The 14,885-nt window shown below is 36.6% G+C and overlaps 1 protein-coding gene across 1 annotated transcript in view; it reads left to right on the top strand.

The window, feature by feature from the left end:
- cacna2d2a (calcium channel, voltage-dependent, alpha 2/delta subunit 2a) overlaps nucleotides 1-14,885 on the top strand; it is a 243,083-nt gene that overhangs the window by 115,436 nt on the left and 112,762 nt on the right. The gene's annotated exons all lie outside the window — the stretch shown is intronic.

Here is a 14,885-nt window from a genome sequence, read left to right as displayed (position 1 = left end):
GTTCAGCTGCAAGAAATGAAAGCAGTTTCTAATATATAAATTCCAGGTATTGGTTAGGACAAAAACTTCTTTTAATATGAAAATACTCTATCGATTGTGTGCTGTTGTTTTTATTAAGAAAGCATTTTAACTGAGCCTTAAATCAGTATTTAGGCTAGATAGTCAGGCACACTGTTGGTCCTCAATCTGGCAACCTGCGCTTGCATTTGCATTGAATCAGGAATGCAATACCTTTCAACCACTGGGTGTCAAACTTACTGCACCTTTAATAAAAAATTATTTTGCCATCATATATTTTTTTGGCTGTAGCTGCAATAATACAGAGAATAGCTCTGATATGCAAACATAAGCATTATTAATAGATTTTATGATGTGGATCTCTTCCAACACAAAAAAACAGGCTACATTTTCCAACACACTCACATTTTCTTGTTCAAATTCTCATCAACAGAAAAGTACATACTCTGAGTGTGTACTACACGGAAGTGAACATGACCAGAGTGCATTAGTCCAGGCCAAAGCACTTAGTAGGTAGTGCATGTAGCGTCTGCTTTCATCCAGAGCAAACTGCAGTTCACTTGTTTCAGGAACAATCCCCTCAGGATTAGCCTGCGGTTCAGCGTCTTCATCCAGAGCACAAAAGTGCAACTTTAGCCGTCACGCCACATCACCTCTCCAAAAAGACAATATCCTACAGAAATACATCTCTGTCTACTTAATGAAGACATAAAATGCTGTTTAGAGGCAAAAAAGCAAGGTGTTTAAATCGAAAACAACTTGTTATCAGGTGCTAGCATGGCTGGTTGAGCGTGTTTCGCAGAGTCGTAGCGAGGCGCTAATGAGCCTCTTCTTTGACAGAGTAATTAAGTTCACACTCAAGGAGAGTGTCTAGAGCACACAAAAAGAGAGAGAAAACAATCCCCAATATACCTGTAGGAAGCTAAAGACATACAACACAAGCAGGCCGCTGGTTAGCTTGTTCGGCTGACAAAGCGCTAATGTTACTGATGAGCCGGAGCGAGCTGTACATTGTTTCTGTTGCTCCGCACACTTAATGAGTTGCTTTAAATGTGTTTGCGGGTGTGTAGGAAACACAGCGCCTCTATAAGCGCAGAGATGATGAATTAGTTTGTAGTATGCTATCAGCAGGCGCTACGCTACACACCGCTGCTGTTTATATGAGCGAGACTACAGGCTGTGTTGTGTGTGGGTTTGTGTGTGTGTGGTTTGACCGAACTGATAAAAGGAGCTCATGTGGACCGTCGTTTGTCTTGAACACACTAAATAAGTCATTTTATATAAGGATTATGGTGTGTGTGTGGTCAGGGACGGATTTAATAAATAAGCGAGGTTAGTGGTTGTAGTTTAAAGGTATACAGCTGAGGCCAGAATTCATTCATTCATCCATTTTCAGTTACTCCCTTTATTAATCTGGTGTCGCCACAGCGGAATAACCTGCCAAATTATCCAGCACATGTTTTACGCAGAGGATATCATTCCAGCTGCAACCCATCACTGGGAAACATCCATACACTCTCATTCACACTCATACACTACGGACAATTTAGCCTACCCAATTCACCTATACCACATGTCTTTGGACTGTGGGGGAAACCAGAGCGCCCGGAGGAAACCCACGCCAACACGGGGAGAACATGCCAACTCCACACAGAATCGCCAACTGACCCAGCCGAGGCTCGAACCAGCTACCTTCTTGCTGTGAAGCGATCATGCTACCCATTGCGCCACCGCATCGCCCTAGGCCAGAATTTAACAAGAATTATTTATATTATTTATTAAATTACCCATTAAATTGTATTTTGTGAATGTCTACGCCTACCGTCACAGTAATGTAAAAGCAGTATTATAGCCAGTGCCAATAGCCTAGTGGTTAAGTGCACTGGCATATAACACTGTGGTGCTCACCGCAACCTGAGTTAGATTCTCAGCTCAAGGTCCTTTTCAGTGTTAATTTCGTTGACGAAAAATTTTCGCCATATTTTAGTGACAAACAAGTTTCTACCGACAAAAATTAGACAAAACTAAATAAAAATTTAGTGATGATGATGACAACTATAATAAAAATATACTGACATTTTCGTTGACTAATAAAAACGAGACAAGAATGTGATTGAGCTATGTTTTTGGAAATATCCAATCAGAATTAATCTTGGTGTGTGATGCATGATGAAACCTGAGGTTCCACGCCAACAAGGGGAGAACATGCAAACTCCACACAGAAATGCCAACTGGCCCAACCAGGATTCGAACCAGTGACCATCTTGCTGTGAGGTGACAGTGCTAACCACTGAGTCACCGTGTCACCCTACAGAAGATTTGTAAAAAATATTAATATAATTAGTCAACCAAATCTAGAGTAGATTTTGTCGACTAAAACTAGACTAAACTAAAATGATTCAGAAGACTAAAATACAACTAAAACTAATATGGAATTTAAGTCAAATCAAAATTTGCTGTCAAAATTAAGACTGGTCCTTTGCCAGCCCTTTCCCTCTCTCTGCTTACAATACTTTCCTGTATGTAACCTCCACTGTCCTATCACAATTAAAGGTGAAAAACCCCTAAAAATAAAAAACTGTTTATATTATTTATTATCTATTACTTATTATTTATTGTTGTACAGTGTCACAAAAATGATGCTATATTGATGTATCCGCTGCTGTATCCCATCTAGACTTGGGTACCAATAAATACCAAGAAGTTTCTATAAATTATATATAACACAGTTTTGTATAATGTTTTGTATGGTGAGGGTCTGACAAATAAAATTGTAGCGTAATTATTACATCCGTGTGAATGTGTCTCTCAGCCCCAAACATTGAGCAGTGCAGCATTCAAATCAGATTTAGACTAAGTAAGATTTAGTTATAAAAATGAAATAGTTTATTTATTATCTTATTTTGCTATTATTTTAGTTTATCGTTTTGAGAAAACAAATGATTTCAAATGTAGAAATTGCATTAAGACACATATGTAGAAAAGACAGCATTCATTCATTCATTTTCCTTCAGCTTAGTCCCTTTATTTATCAGGGTTGCCACAGTGGAATGAACCGCCAACTTATCCAGCATATGTTTTACACAGTGGATGCCCTTCCAGCTGCAACCCAGTGCTGGGAAGCAGCCATACACACTAATTTACACTCATACACTACGGCCAATTTAGCTTATTCAATTCACCTAAAGCGCACGTCTTTGGACTGTGGGGGAAACCGGAGCACCCGGAGGAAACCCACGAGAACACGGAGAGAACATGCACACTCCACACAGAAGTGCCAACTGACCCAGCCGGAGCTCGAACCAGCGGCCTTCTTCCTGTGAGGCGATTGTGCTACCCACTGCGCCACCGTGCTGCCCCAAATTAAAACATAATGATGCATTTTAAGAATTACTTAAAGTTCTAGAATTCAAGTTGTTTTGTGGTGAAGTCTTTGGGCCCTATTAGACACCCCACACAACAAGACGCAAGATGTTGATTTGTTGCTATTTTCAGACCAATGCAACTGTAATTTTCATGTTTTGCACCATGTTGTTTAAATAGCAAGTCCATTTGCGCCACTTTGTTGACTCATGGGTGTGCCGGTCTAAAAAGGAGGTGTGTTAAGGAGTTGGTGCGTTTCTATTTTAAAGAGCCCCTATTATACATGAAATAGGGTCATATTTTAGTTGTAAGGGTCTCCAACAACAGTCTAATATGCAAAAAACACTCATGGTCTTTTAATACGCATTTATTTTTACCTAATTATCCCAGCGACTCCCATATGAATCGTTCAGCGATTCATTTGTTCCCAAACCCCTCCTTAGCGCAAAGCTAATCTGCGCTGATTGGACCGATGACAGCCTGCTGCGATTGGTCGACACCGACAGCCTTCAGCACGAGACAGAGTAAAATGCACACACTCATACACACACACACACACATTACCCTCCTCCTCAGAGGACACAACACACACACATTACCATCACATAAACACATAAACACAGTTATTCTCTCAATAAAGTCCATGTTAGCCATTTAGCAACAAAGCTAGAGTCGCCAGGCAGACAGACGCCCTGCCCATCACACGAATCCGCATCTATTGTGAAGCAGATTTGACGTGCGAATGAAGCGAGTTCACACAGATGTTTATGTGCGAATAGCGTGGTTTATCTGCGCGTACCGCATCTGGGGTGAACACAGCATTAGAATAGCAAAAGTGGATTAGGACACACCCCTTAATGCTTTTGTGTGCACTTTAGACTTTGCGCCTAGATCGTTAAAATAGAGCGATATAATAGAGATATGGTATCTCAATGTAATGTAGATCTGTTCATGTTATTTTATTTGCAGCGTTTAATTTTTTTTATTTCTAGATAGATAGTATTATATTGATCCCTTTCTGCTGCTCTCTAGTTGCAAGTAATTATTGTGTGTATGTGTGCGTGTATGTGTGTGTGCTTGTGATGATGTAATTTTCTGTTTCTCCAGAGTGCTCAGTGTTCAGTTGAAAGTTTAGATCTCTCTGCAGGTATCAGAGAGTATCAGACGGCTCTAATGTGTGTGCGCATGTAAGTGTCTGTCTGCCCGCTACTCTTTAACCCCTCACACACACACTGTTGCTTGGCAACCGGTGCTGCTCTGTGATTGGCAGACGGTGGCAGCAGGGTGTTGGATGTGTCAGGTCAGGTCTGTGTGATTATGAGCAAACACACTGTCATTGTGTATTACACTCTTCACGGGGTTAGAGCACTGTTGCTGAGCTCAGCTGATGTGCAGGAGTTCACAGCAAACTTTTTACTATACTGAGCTGTTACTAGATGGGAAGTTCCGCTTTTGGATGCTGATTGGCTAACACAGCAGTTAAACACAATATTGGACCAGCTATCTATTGTGATTCATCCACAGAAAGCAGCTATTAAGTTTGGATTACAAAATTAAAAATAAAAGGATTGTGCTTTGAGAAAACTGTGTGTCTTAATTATAAATTAGTGATAAGAGATAATTAGTTTAGAATTTGATATAAGTGAGGAGTGTTTTGCTTTAGGGGTGGCGCAGTGGGTTGCGCTGTCCCCTCACAGCAAGAAGGTCACTGGTTCAAGCCTCGGCTGGATCAGTTGGCATTTCTGTGTGGAGTTTGCATGTTCTCCCCGTGTTGGCGTGGGTTTCCTCCGGGTGCTCCGGTTTCCCCCACAAGTCCGAAGACATGCGCTATAGGTAAATTGGGTAAGCTAAAATTGTTCATAGTGTATGTGTGTGAATAGGAGTCTATGGGTGTTTCCCAGTGATGGGTTGCAGCTGGAAGGGCATCCGCTGTGTAAAACATATGCCGGATACTGTAAATTGGCGGTTCATTCTGCTGTGGCGACCCCAGATTAATAAAGGGACTAAGCCGAAAATAAAATGAATGAATGAATGTTTAGCTTTAAGCAAATCTGAACATACTAGACCTATTTTACTAGAATATTTTTTACTTGAGCCATTATAATTTGTGTTTAATTCCTTAATACACATTTTCATATAATAAATAATTCATAATTTATTTTATAATTTCTTGAAGTGTTTTGTGGGAAGGAAAAAGAGTACAATGAATATAACTATAAATGTTAATGTAAATAAATATTAAAACGATATTATTAATGTAATAATATTAAAATATATATCATAAATATATATCCTATATTGTTTAAATTGTAAATAATATACTATATTAAAAGAATTACAATGTCATTCATTCATTTTCCCTTTGGCTTAGTCTCTATTTCAGAAGTTGCCACAACAGAATGAACCGCCAACTATTCCAGCATATGTTTAACGTAACGGATGCCAGCAGCAACCCAGTACTGGGAAACACCCCTACACACTCATTCACACACACTGTTACACTATGGCCAATTTAGTTTATTCAGTGCACCTATAGCGCATGTTTTTGGACTGTGGGGGAAACCAGAGCACCCGGAGGAAACCCACGCCAACACAGGGAGAACATGCAAACTCCTCACAGAAATGCCAACTGACCCAGCTGGGACTCAAACCAGCGACCTTCTTGCTGTGAGGTGACAGTGCTAACCACTGAGTCACAGTTTCACCAAATTTGAACATACTAGACCTATTATGTTTTACTTTTGCCATTATAATTTGTGTTTGATTTCTTAATACGCATTTTCATATAATGATTAATTGATCACTTATAGTGTCTTGAAGTGTGGGAAGGAAAACAATATTTAGTATTTTTTTAATAAAATAGTTTAATAAATATAACAATAAATGTTAATATAATATTAAAACAATATTACTTTTAATATATAAATCATATACAAAAACATATGTCATATACTATATTACAATTACAAATCACTTACTATATTAAAAAAATTACAATTCTCATAATTTGTACAAATAATACAAAATGATGTATGTATTACATAATTACACACAACAGGAATTTGTTTATCTGACTTCCTAAACATTTTGAAATATAATTCTGTAACTTAAAATACCTGAGAGCTTACAATAGGGTATATGCGCGAGTATGCTAAAGGACTTTTAATTTTTCAGTAACCTGGGTTAAGCGCTTCTGGTGAACTATGCCATTACAAAATCAGCATGTTTAAGGTCTGTTTTCTTTAAAAATGAGCTATCTCCACTGGCTGAGTGATATCTGATGTAAAGTGGGTCTCGGAATTTACAATTTTCCCACAGTAACGTAGGGCTGGACGATAAGGCAATAAATTATATCACGATATATTTCACTGATGTTCGGTTTGAACTGCAGCAGATCGTCTTGACCATGTCTACATGCCTAAATGCTTTGAGTTGCTGCCATGTGATTGGCTGATTAGAAATTTGCGCTAACGAGCAGTTGGACAGGTGTACCTACAGTAATAAAGTGGGTGTATATCTTTACTAAAGCTATAAAGGAGACATGTGAGATTATATTTTGCAGAAAAATCAGGAGATTTAAAGTCAAACTAAAATCAAATTTGCTCTATTTGCTTTGTTGGAGTTCATTCCTGATAAAACAATAAATAACATAAATCTGCAACTTAAAAGCAAAGGTCATGCGAACTTCCGAATCGCACAGACTTAAACAGAAAGCCTCCATTAGTTCTGGGCTGATTGTACTCTCGATGTGGCAGAGAAAGTGTTGAAGAAAGATCAGCTCTCTGACACTCACTTCATCAACTCTGACTCTGACTGCAAAATGAATGGCCCAGTCAGCACACTTAATTGTCTCCAATTGCTCTGACGTGAATTATTAACACGCCTCTATTATAACGTATGTCTACACGCGTTAGGAAAGGACAGCGGAGAGAGAGAGCGACGTTTAGAGGAGAGAGCAAGAGCGACAGCACGATTGATCGCAGGAGTTTGAAGGAGAAACAGACAGAGGTGTGTGTTTTGTTATCGGAGCGTTACAGAGAAGCCATTACCATGCAGGATCAGCCCAGCGTAGCAGATATTCAGCACAGCCAAAGCACATATTGATTTCTCAGAAAAGTCAATCTGGCTTCTAAGTAAATATTATGGCAGCTGCTCAAATGCCACGAACAGCCGCCGAAACATGATGGAGGCCGGATTTCTGCCCTCTGTGAATGTGTCAAATTAAACACTGGTGGAGAAACTGTGATTCTCTTTCAGTGTAAATGTACTTTGAGTAACTCTTTAGCTTTATTAGTTGCTATATGTAAAGCATGATGCATTCCTGATAGTGATACTCTGAAAAATGTGCTATGATAGTAAAATAGTAGCACTGGATGCACCATAGTATAGTTGAACTCAAAGTTATTGAACCTACTGTGATTATTATTATTATTTTTTTTTTAAATATTTCCCAAATTCTGTTTAACTAAGCAAGAATTTTTTCACAGTATTTCCTATAATATTTTGTCTTCTGGAGAAAGTGCTATTTTTTTTTATTTCAGCTAGAATATAAGCAGTTTTAAATATTTTAAAACCATTTTATGGTCAATATTATTTGCTTCCTTAAGCAATATTTAATTGTCTATAGAACAAACCATGGTTTTATTTATATTTGCCATTTTATGCCATGATATTCTGGACATATTATTGTACTACGCTATTGCATAGTGCCATTTTACTACAGTAATATTATGACTTCTATTTCTTTGCTGGAAGACGGTTATAAAAATATTTACATGTTTTTTTTTTCTCAGTTTACCATGATAGTACTATGGTGTTTTGGATGTAATGCATGAGTTTCTGTACTTCTAAATTGTGCTGTAGTGTTTACGACTTTCAATATCGTAGCAGTTTTTTATTTCATTTTTTAATTATCATAGCATTACTAACTCTAATGTACACTCACCGGCCACTTTATTGGGTACACCTGTCCAACTGCTCGTTAATGCAGATTTCTAATCAGGCAATCACATGGCAGCAACTCAATGCATTTAGGCATGTAGACATGGTCAAGGCAATCTTCTGAAAATCTGAAGTGACTTTGAACGTGGTTGTTAGTGTCAGATAGGCTGGTCTGAGTATTTCAGAAACTGCTGATCTACTGGGATTTTCACGCACAACCATCTTTAGGGTTTACAGAGAATGGTCTGAACAAGAGAAAATATCCTGTGAGCGACAGTTCTGTGGGCACAAATGCCTTGCTGAAGGCATTGTTGATGCCTTGTTGATGCAGGATAACATGCCATGTCATAAATAATCTCAGACTGGTTTATTGAACATGACAATGGGTTCACTGTACTCAAATGGCCTCCACAGTCACCAGATCTCAGTCCAATCTAGCATCTTTGGGATGTGGTGGAACGGAAGATTCACATCATGGATGTGCAGCTGAAAAACCTGCAGTAACTGCGTGATGCTATCATGTCAATATGGACCAAAATCTCTAAGAAATATTTCCAGTATCTTGTTGAATCTTTGCCACAAAAGATTAAGCAAGTTCTGAAGGCAAAAGGGGGTCCAACCTGGTACTAGTAAGATGTACCTAATAAAGTGGCCGGTGTGTATATATTATAATGTAGTACCAATACTATTCTGCGATTTCAATGTATACTGAAAAATTACCATCGTATGTCTGAAACAAATACACAATAGCACCATAGCTAGTTACTATTTTTGTTAGCGTTTAACTTTTAATGAACATGTAACAGCGAAGAATCTAAAAATGTCAAAAATATATCATGTTAACCATTCTGGAGTGTTTTGAATTCTCTGCATGTTTTATATTTCCCGTCTAGTTTAATCTTTCTAAAGGCCTTAAAGGACAAACCGACTGGTCATCCATCCATACAGATCAGCTGATCCCGGCATTAAATTAGTGAATAACCAAGCAAATGAAAAGCACAATAAACAGACGACAACATCTCTTTTCCACAGCTCACCTGCTTTAGGCCTCAGTGTTTTAATCTTAATGCAATCTATTGAAGAACACATCCAGAGGAAAGCCGAGAGAGCAGCGGCCCATAAAATAATAATCCCATCAACACACACACACACACACACACACACACCTGTTCACAAGCATCCAAAGGGAAGTGAAGTCACTACAATTCAGTAAAGCCTTAAAATCTTAATATGCATTACTCCTGCAGACTGTGACAGGGGGAAATGTGTCATGCGACTGCATCATCTGAGCTCAGATAAATGCCTGTAATTGGCTAATTTTCACCATGAGGCTGTGAGAGACTTAACTTTGGCTCGGATAATGTATTTGTGGAACTGCTGCAGACTGTTTTTGTTTCAGTGCAGAGTCAGATGAACCTAAATGCAGATTTTTGAAAACAAAGGCGTGGCTTCACACATTTACTCTCTGATTGGTTGGATTGTTGCGTATCTCTCCCTGATTGGTCAAGCTCCTCTCATATGGCCATTGAGTTTTGTTTCACGTATGTGATGCCCACTAAAGTTTGAAAGATACTGATATGGTATTTATATACACACACACACACACACACACACACACACACACACACGCACACACACACACAAAAGTAAATAAAAATTATTTCTAATGTCTTACTCTCTTATCTGTATGACCAAAAATGAATGCCAGAGCATGTCATATGGACTCAGTGTACTGTATCAGAGCATTGCTAACTCAACATTGATGCCTGCAGTCAAACAAACATAATGTCTGTGCTGTCCAGTGATTTATATGCACAGCTAGTGTTGTTTCAGCCAATGATAAATTTTCAGCAAAAGCTTAATGTGACCATTTTCAATTTCATAAGGTTCCTTTTACAGCATCAGTCTTGTAATATAATTACAATACAGTGCATCTAGAAAGTATTCATAGCGCTTCACTTTTTCCATATTTTTTTTCTTATTCCAAAATGGATTAATTCATTTATTTCCTCTAAATTCTACACACAATACCCCATAATGACAATGTGAAAAAGATTTGTTAAAATAGTTGCAAATTTCTTAAAAATAAAAACCTGAAAAATCACATGTACATCAGTATTCATAACCTTTGCTCAATACTTTGTTGAAGCACCTTTGGCAGCAATTACAGCCTCAAGTCTTTTTGAATATGATGCCAGATTAAGAACCTTATTAAGAACCTTAAGAGTAGCGGTTTCACAACTATGACCAGATCTAAAACCAGACTGAGCCTGATTAAGAACATTGTGTCTCCAACAGGGCCGGCCTATGGCATAGGCAGTATAGGCAATTGCTAAGGGCGAGGGGGGGCGCCAGAAATGGGGGAAGAAAAAAAAAGAAGTGTAACTTCCACTATACTTAAAACTAGTTGGTATTATGAAATCAGAAAAGAATAAGCCCACATTAACTGCATAGTGCATACTAAGTAGTAGTAGTAGTAGTAGTAGTAGTAGTAGTAGTAGTAGTAGTAATATAATAATAATGTAATACTCGCCTAAGACGCCCCCCTCCCTCTTCCGAATAATTAGACTTTACCTGCTACGGTGTTTATTTTTTTGATGGGTCATCATGCTCAATGTCAAAACGTCACAAACTGTCTAGTGCGCAGGGAAGGCAAAAAGAAAGAAAAAAAGATGAGGGAAAAACACGACAAAGACAGAGGTAATGTTACGACAAAGATGATTATTTTACTGTATTCGTGATCAATAACGCCATTAATAATTAGCATGACACATACTTGTCAACTCTCCAGTTTTCCCCGCTATCATCCCGTTTAAGTATTTTCCTGCCCCATATGTTTAAACTTTTCTATGAATAGTGAAAGTACCGTCAACACAGAGCCGATCTCAAATGTATGGAAGCCCGTTCCCGCCACTGAATAAAAATAAATTAATTAATTGGGGGGAAAAAACTCAGAATTCTGAGTTATAAAGTCAGAATTGCGAGTTTTAAAGTCAGAATTGCGAGTTATTAAGTCAGAATTCTGAGTTTTAAAGGAATTTCCTGTTATGGCGATTGGCCATAAATGAAGTGTTAAAGACCCTTTCTTTAGGTTTTCTGCTTGTGATGTGGTATGGATTCACAGCCCAGATCACCAATAAAGGTCAGGAATACACAGTATTTGGTTTACACGTTTACTGAACTGAAATAAAAACTAATATAACCCTTTTAGATTTAGCCCTTTATAATGTCTATGTACAATATGTCTGCAGCTCCCAAGTACGCCACACGAGGGCACTCTTGCAATATGAAACAAATAACAGCTGCGACAAAATGTAAATCATATAATTGTTACACATATAATAGATAAATAAAATAAAAATCCTGATTTTAGACTTTTGGAGGAATCACACAACCTATAGCTAGTTTCAGGCGCTCTGTTTATTGCTTTATAATTGCTATTTAGACCAAATGGTAATAAAGTACAAATCCATACGAATAAATAGACAGTCTAGTTCAACTATATATTTCCTTTTTGAAAGCGTGATAAACATTAAAAAGTCAGATATAGGCTTTATGTTGTGATTATGAGCTAATGCGCATGTGTCTTTAAAACTCCATTTATGGCCAGTCGGCATAACAGGAAACTCATTTGTAACTCGGAATTCTGACTTAATAACTCGCAATTCTAAAATAATAACTCGCAATTCTGACTTTATAACTCGGAATTCTGACATAATAACTCGCAATTCTGACTTAATAACTCTCAATTCTGACATAATAACTCGCAATTCTCACTTTATAACTCGCAATTCTGACATAATAACTCAAAATTCTGACTTTATAACTCGGAATTCTGACATAAAAACTCAAAATTCTGACTTTATAACTCGGAATTCTGACTTTATAATTCAAAATTCTGACTTTATAACTCAGAATTCTGACTTTATAACTCGGAATTCTGACATAATAACTCGCAATTCTGACTTAATAACTCGCAATTCTGACTTTATAACTCAAAATTTTGACTTTATAACTCAAAATTCTGACTTAATAACTCGCAATTCTGACTTAACTCACAATTCTGACTTTATAACTCGGAATTCTGACTTTATAATTCAAAATTCTGACTTTATAACTCAGAATTCTGACTTTATAACTCGGAATTCTGACATAATAACTCGCAATTCTGACTTAATAACTCGCAATTCTGACTTAACTCGCAATTCTGACTTTATAACTCGGAATTCTGACTTTATAACTCAAAATTCTGACTTTATAACTCAAAATTCTGACTTTATAACTCGGAATTTTGACATAATAACTCGCAATTCTGACTTAATAACTCGCAATTCTGACTTTATAACTCGGAATTCTGACTTTATAACTCAAAATTCTGACTTTATAACTCAAAATTCTGACTTTATAACTCGGAATTCTGACATAATAACTCTCAATACTGACTTAATAACTCGCAATTCTGACTTTATAACTCGGAAGTCTGACTTTATAACTCAAAATTCTGACTTTATAACTCAAAATTCTGACTTTATAACTCGGAATTCTGACTTTATAACTCAAAATTCTGACTTTATAACTCGGAATTCTGACATAATAACTCGCAATTCTGACGTAATAACTCGCAATTCTGACATAATAACTCGCAATTCTGACATAATAACTCGCAATTCTGACATAATAACTCGCAATTCTGACATAACTCAAAATTCTGACTTTATAACTCGGAATTCTGACATAATAACTCAAAATTCTGACTTTATAACTCGGAATTCTGACATAAAAACTCAAAATTCTGACTTTATAACTCGGAATTCTGACTTTATAATTCAAAATTCTGACTTTATAACTCAGAATTCTGACTTTATAACTCGGAATTCTGACATAATAACTCGCAATTCTGACTTAATAACTCGCAATTCTGACTTAACTCACAATTCTGACTTTATAACTCGGAATTCTGACTTTATAACTCAAAATTCTGACTTTATAACTCAAAATTCTGACTTAATAACTCGCAATTCTGACATAACTCACAATTCTGACTTTATAACTCGGAATTCTGACTTTATAACTCAAAATTCTGACTTTATAACTCGGAATTCTGACTTAATAACTCGCAATTCTGACTTAATAACTCGCAATTCTGACATAATAACTCACAATTCTGACATAATAACTCGCAATTTCGACTTTATAACTCAGAATTCTGACTTTATAACTCGCAATTCTGACATAATAACTTGCAATTCTGACTTAATAACTCGGAATTCTGACTTTCTAACTCGGAATTCTGACTTAATAACTCAGAATTCTGACCTTATAACTCAGAATTGCGACTTTATAACTCAGAATTCTGACTTTATAACTCGGAATTCTGACTTAATAACTCAGAATTCTGACCTTATAACTCAGAATTGCGACTTTATAACTCAGAATTCTAACTTACATTTTTTTATTTAATTTTTTTTTTACTTATTTATTTATTTATTTTTTCCCAATTAATACATTTTTTTATTCAGTGGCGGGAACGGGCTTCCATACAAATGAGATATACTGTAATTGCAGAGCTGTTCAAGAGAATTGTGCTTTCGCTTTATTTTGGCTTAAAAGCACGTTGATAAAAACGTCTGCATTCACTTTCTTTCCGCTAAAGCTGTGCGTTTATCGTCGCAACCCCTGAATCAGTGTATGCATGCTGACTGACGGGCGTGTGCTGTATGATAAACTATTCCCAGATCAGCTTCTGTACACGCCATGTAAAGATTTAGGTGCGTGTTTAAACAGACACATGCATTTAATAATATGTAAACATGTTCGTTCTGCTTATATTATTTTAAACACAACTCATTTTCTCTTAAATGAGCACAGTTACTAAAGTAATGGAATGCTTTCATTAGCCTATAGTTCTGTGCATTCTTACAGTGACACCTCTGTTATCACAAAACAAAATGAGAAATTCATCTGTTGCTGTTTACTAAATAACTGTAGTAATGCTAATCAATACTTAAATACAGTTTTATTATTTTAATGTATATATATATATATATATATATATATATTTTTTTTTATTATTTAAAATTTATTATTTTAATAGGCAAAATCTTTTATTTTAAAATCTTTTATTTTATTGTCAATATTTTTTAATGTTTGCTACGTCTTCTTCTGTTTGAAGCTAATTGTTGTCCCATATTTTTACATTCCAGTGTTGACAGGTATGGCATAATATGGTTTGCTAATCAATAAATAGCTAGCTCTATCTGTTAGTTTTACCGTCAGCTAATGTTATGCAAGGGCATAGATGTTATGGCCAATAGTAACTGTAATGTAACTACCCCCATCATTCCTTTTTCAGGCAAATGTGTAAATATTAGGGCTATTCAGCAGCATTAGGTGATGTTTTCCCAGCTTGTAGTAGTCAATCAAAATGCTCATGATTTTAACCATAGTTGTAAGCCTAGCTGTTTGATGTGTTACAGTTCATAATATCTAAAGTGCATATATCAAAAACTTTACATCAGTGTTAAAGTGCACATCAATAATGTTAGGGCATAGTTTACTAGCTT

This window comes from Danio aesculapii, chromosome 6, assembly GCF_903798145.1.
Source record: "Danio aesculapii chromosome 6, fDanAes4.1, whole genome shotgun sequence".
Lineage (NCBI taxonomy): Eukaryota > Metazoa > Chordata > Actinopteri > Cypriniformes > Danionidae > Danio > Danio aesculapii.
The sequence above is the reverse complement of the archived record's forward strand: the minus strand, read 5'-3'. Positions and strand labels throughout refer to the sequence as shown.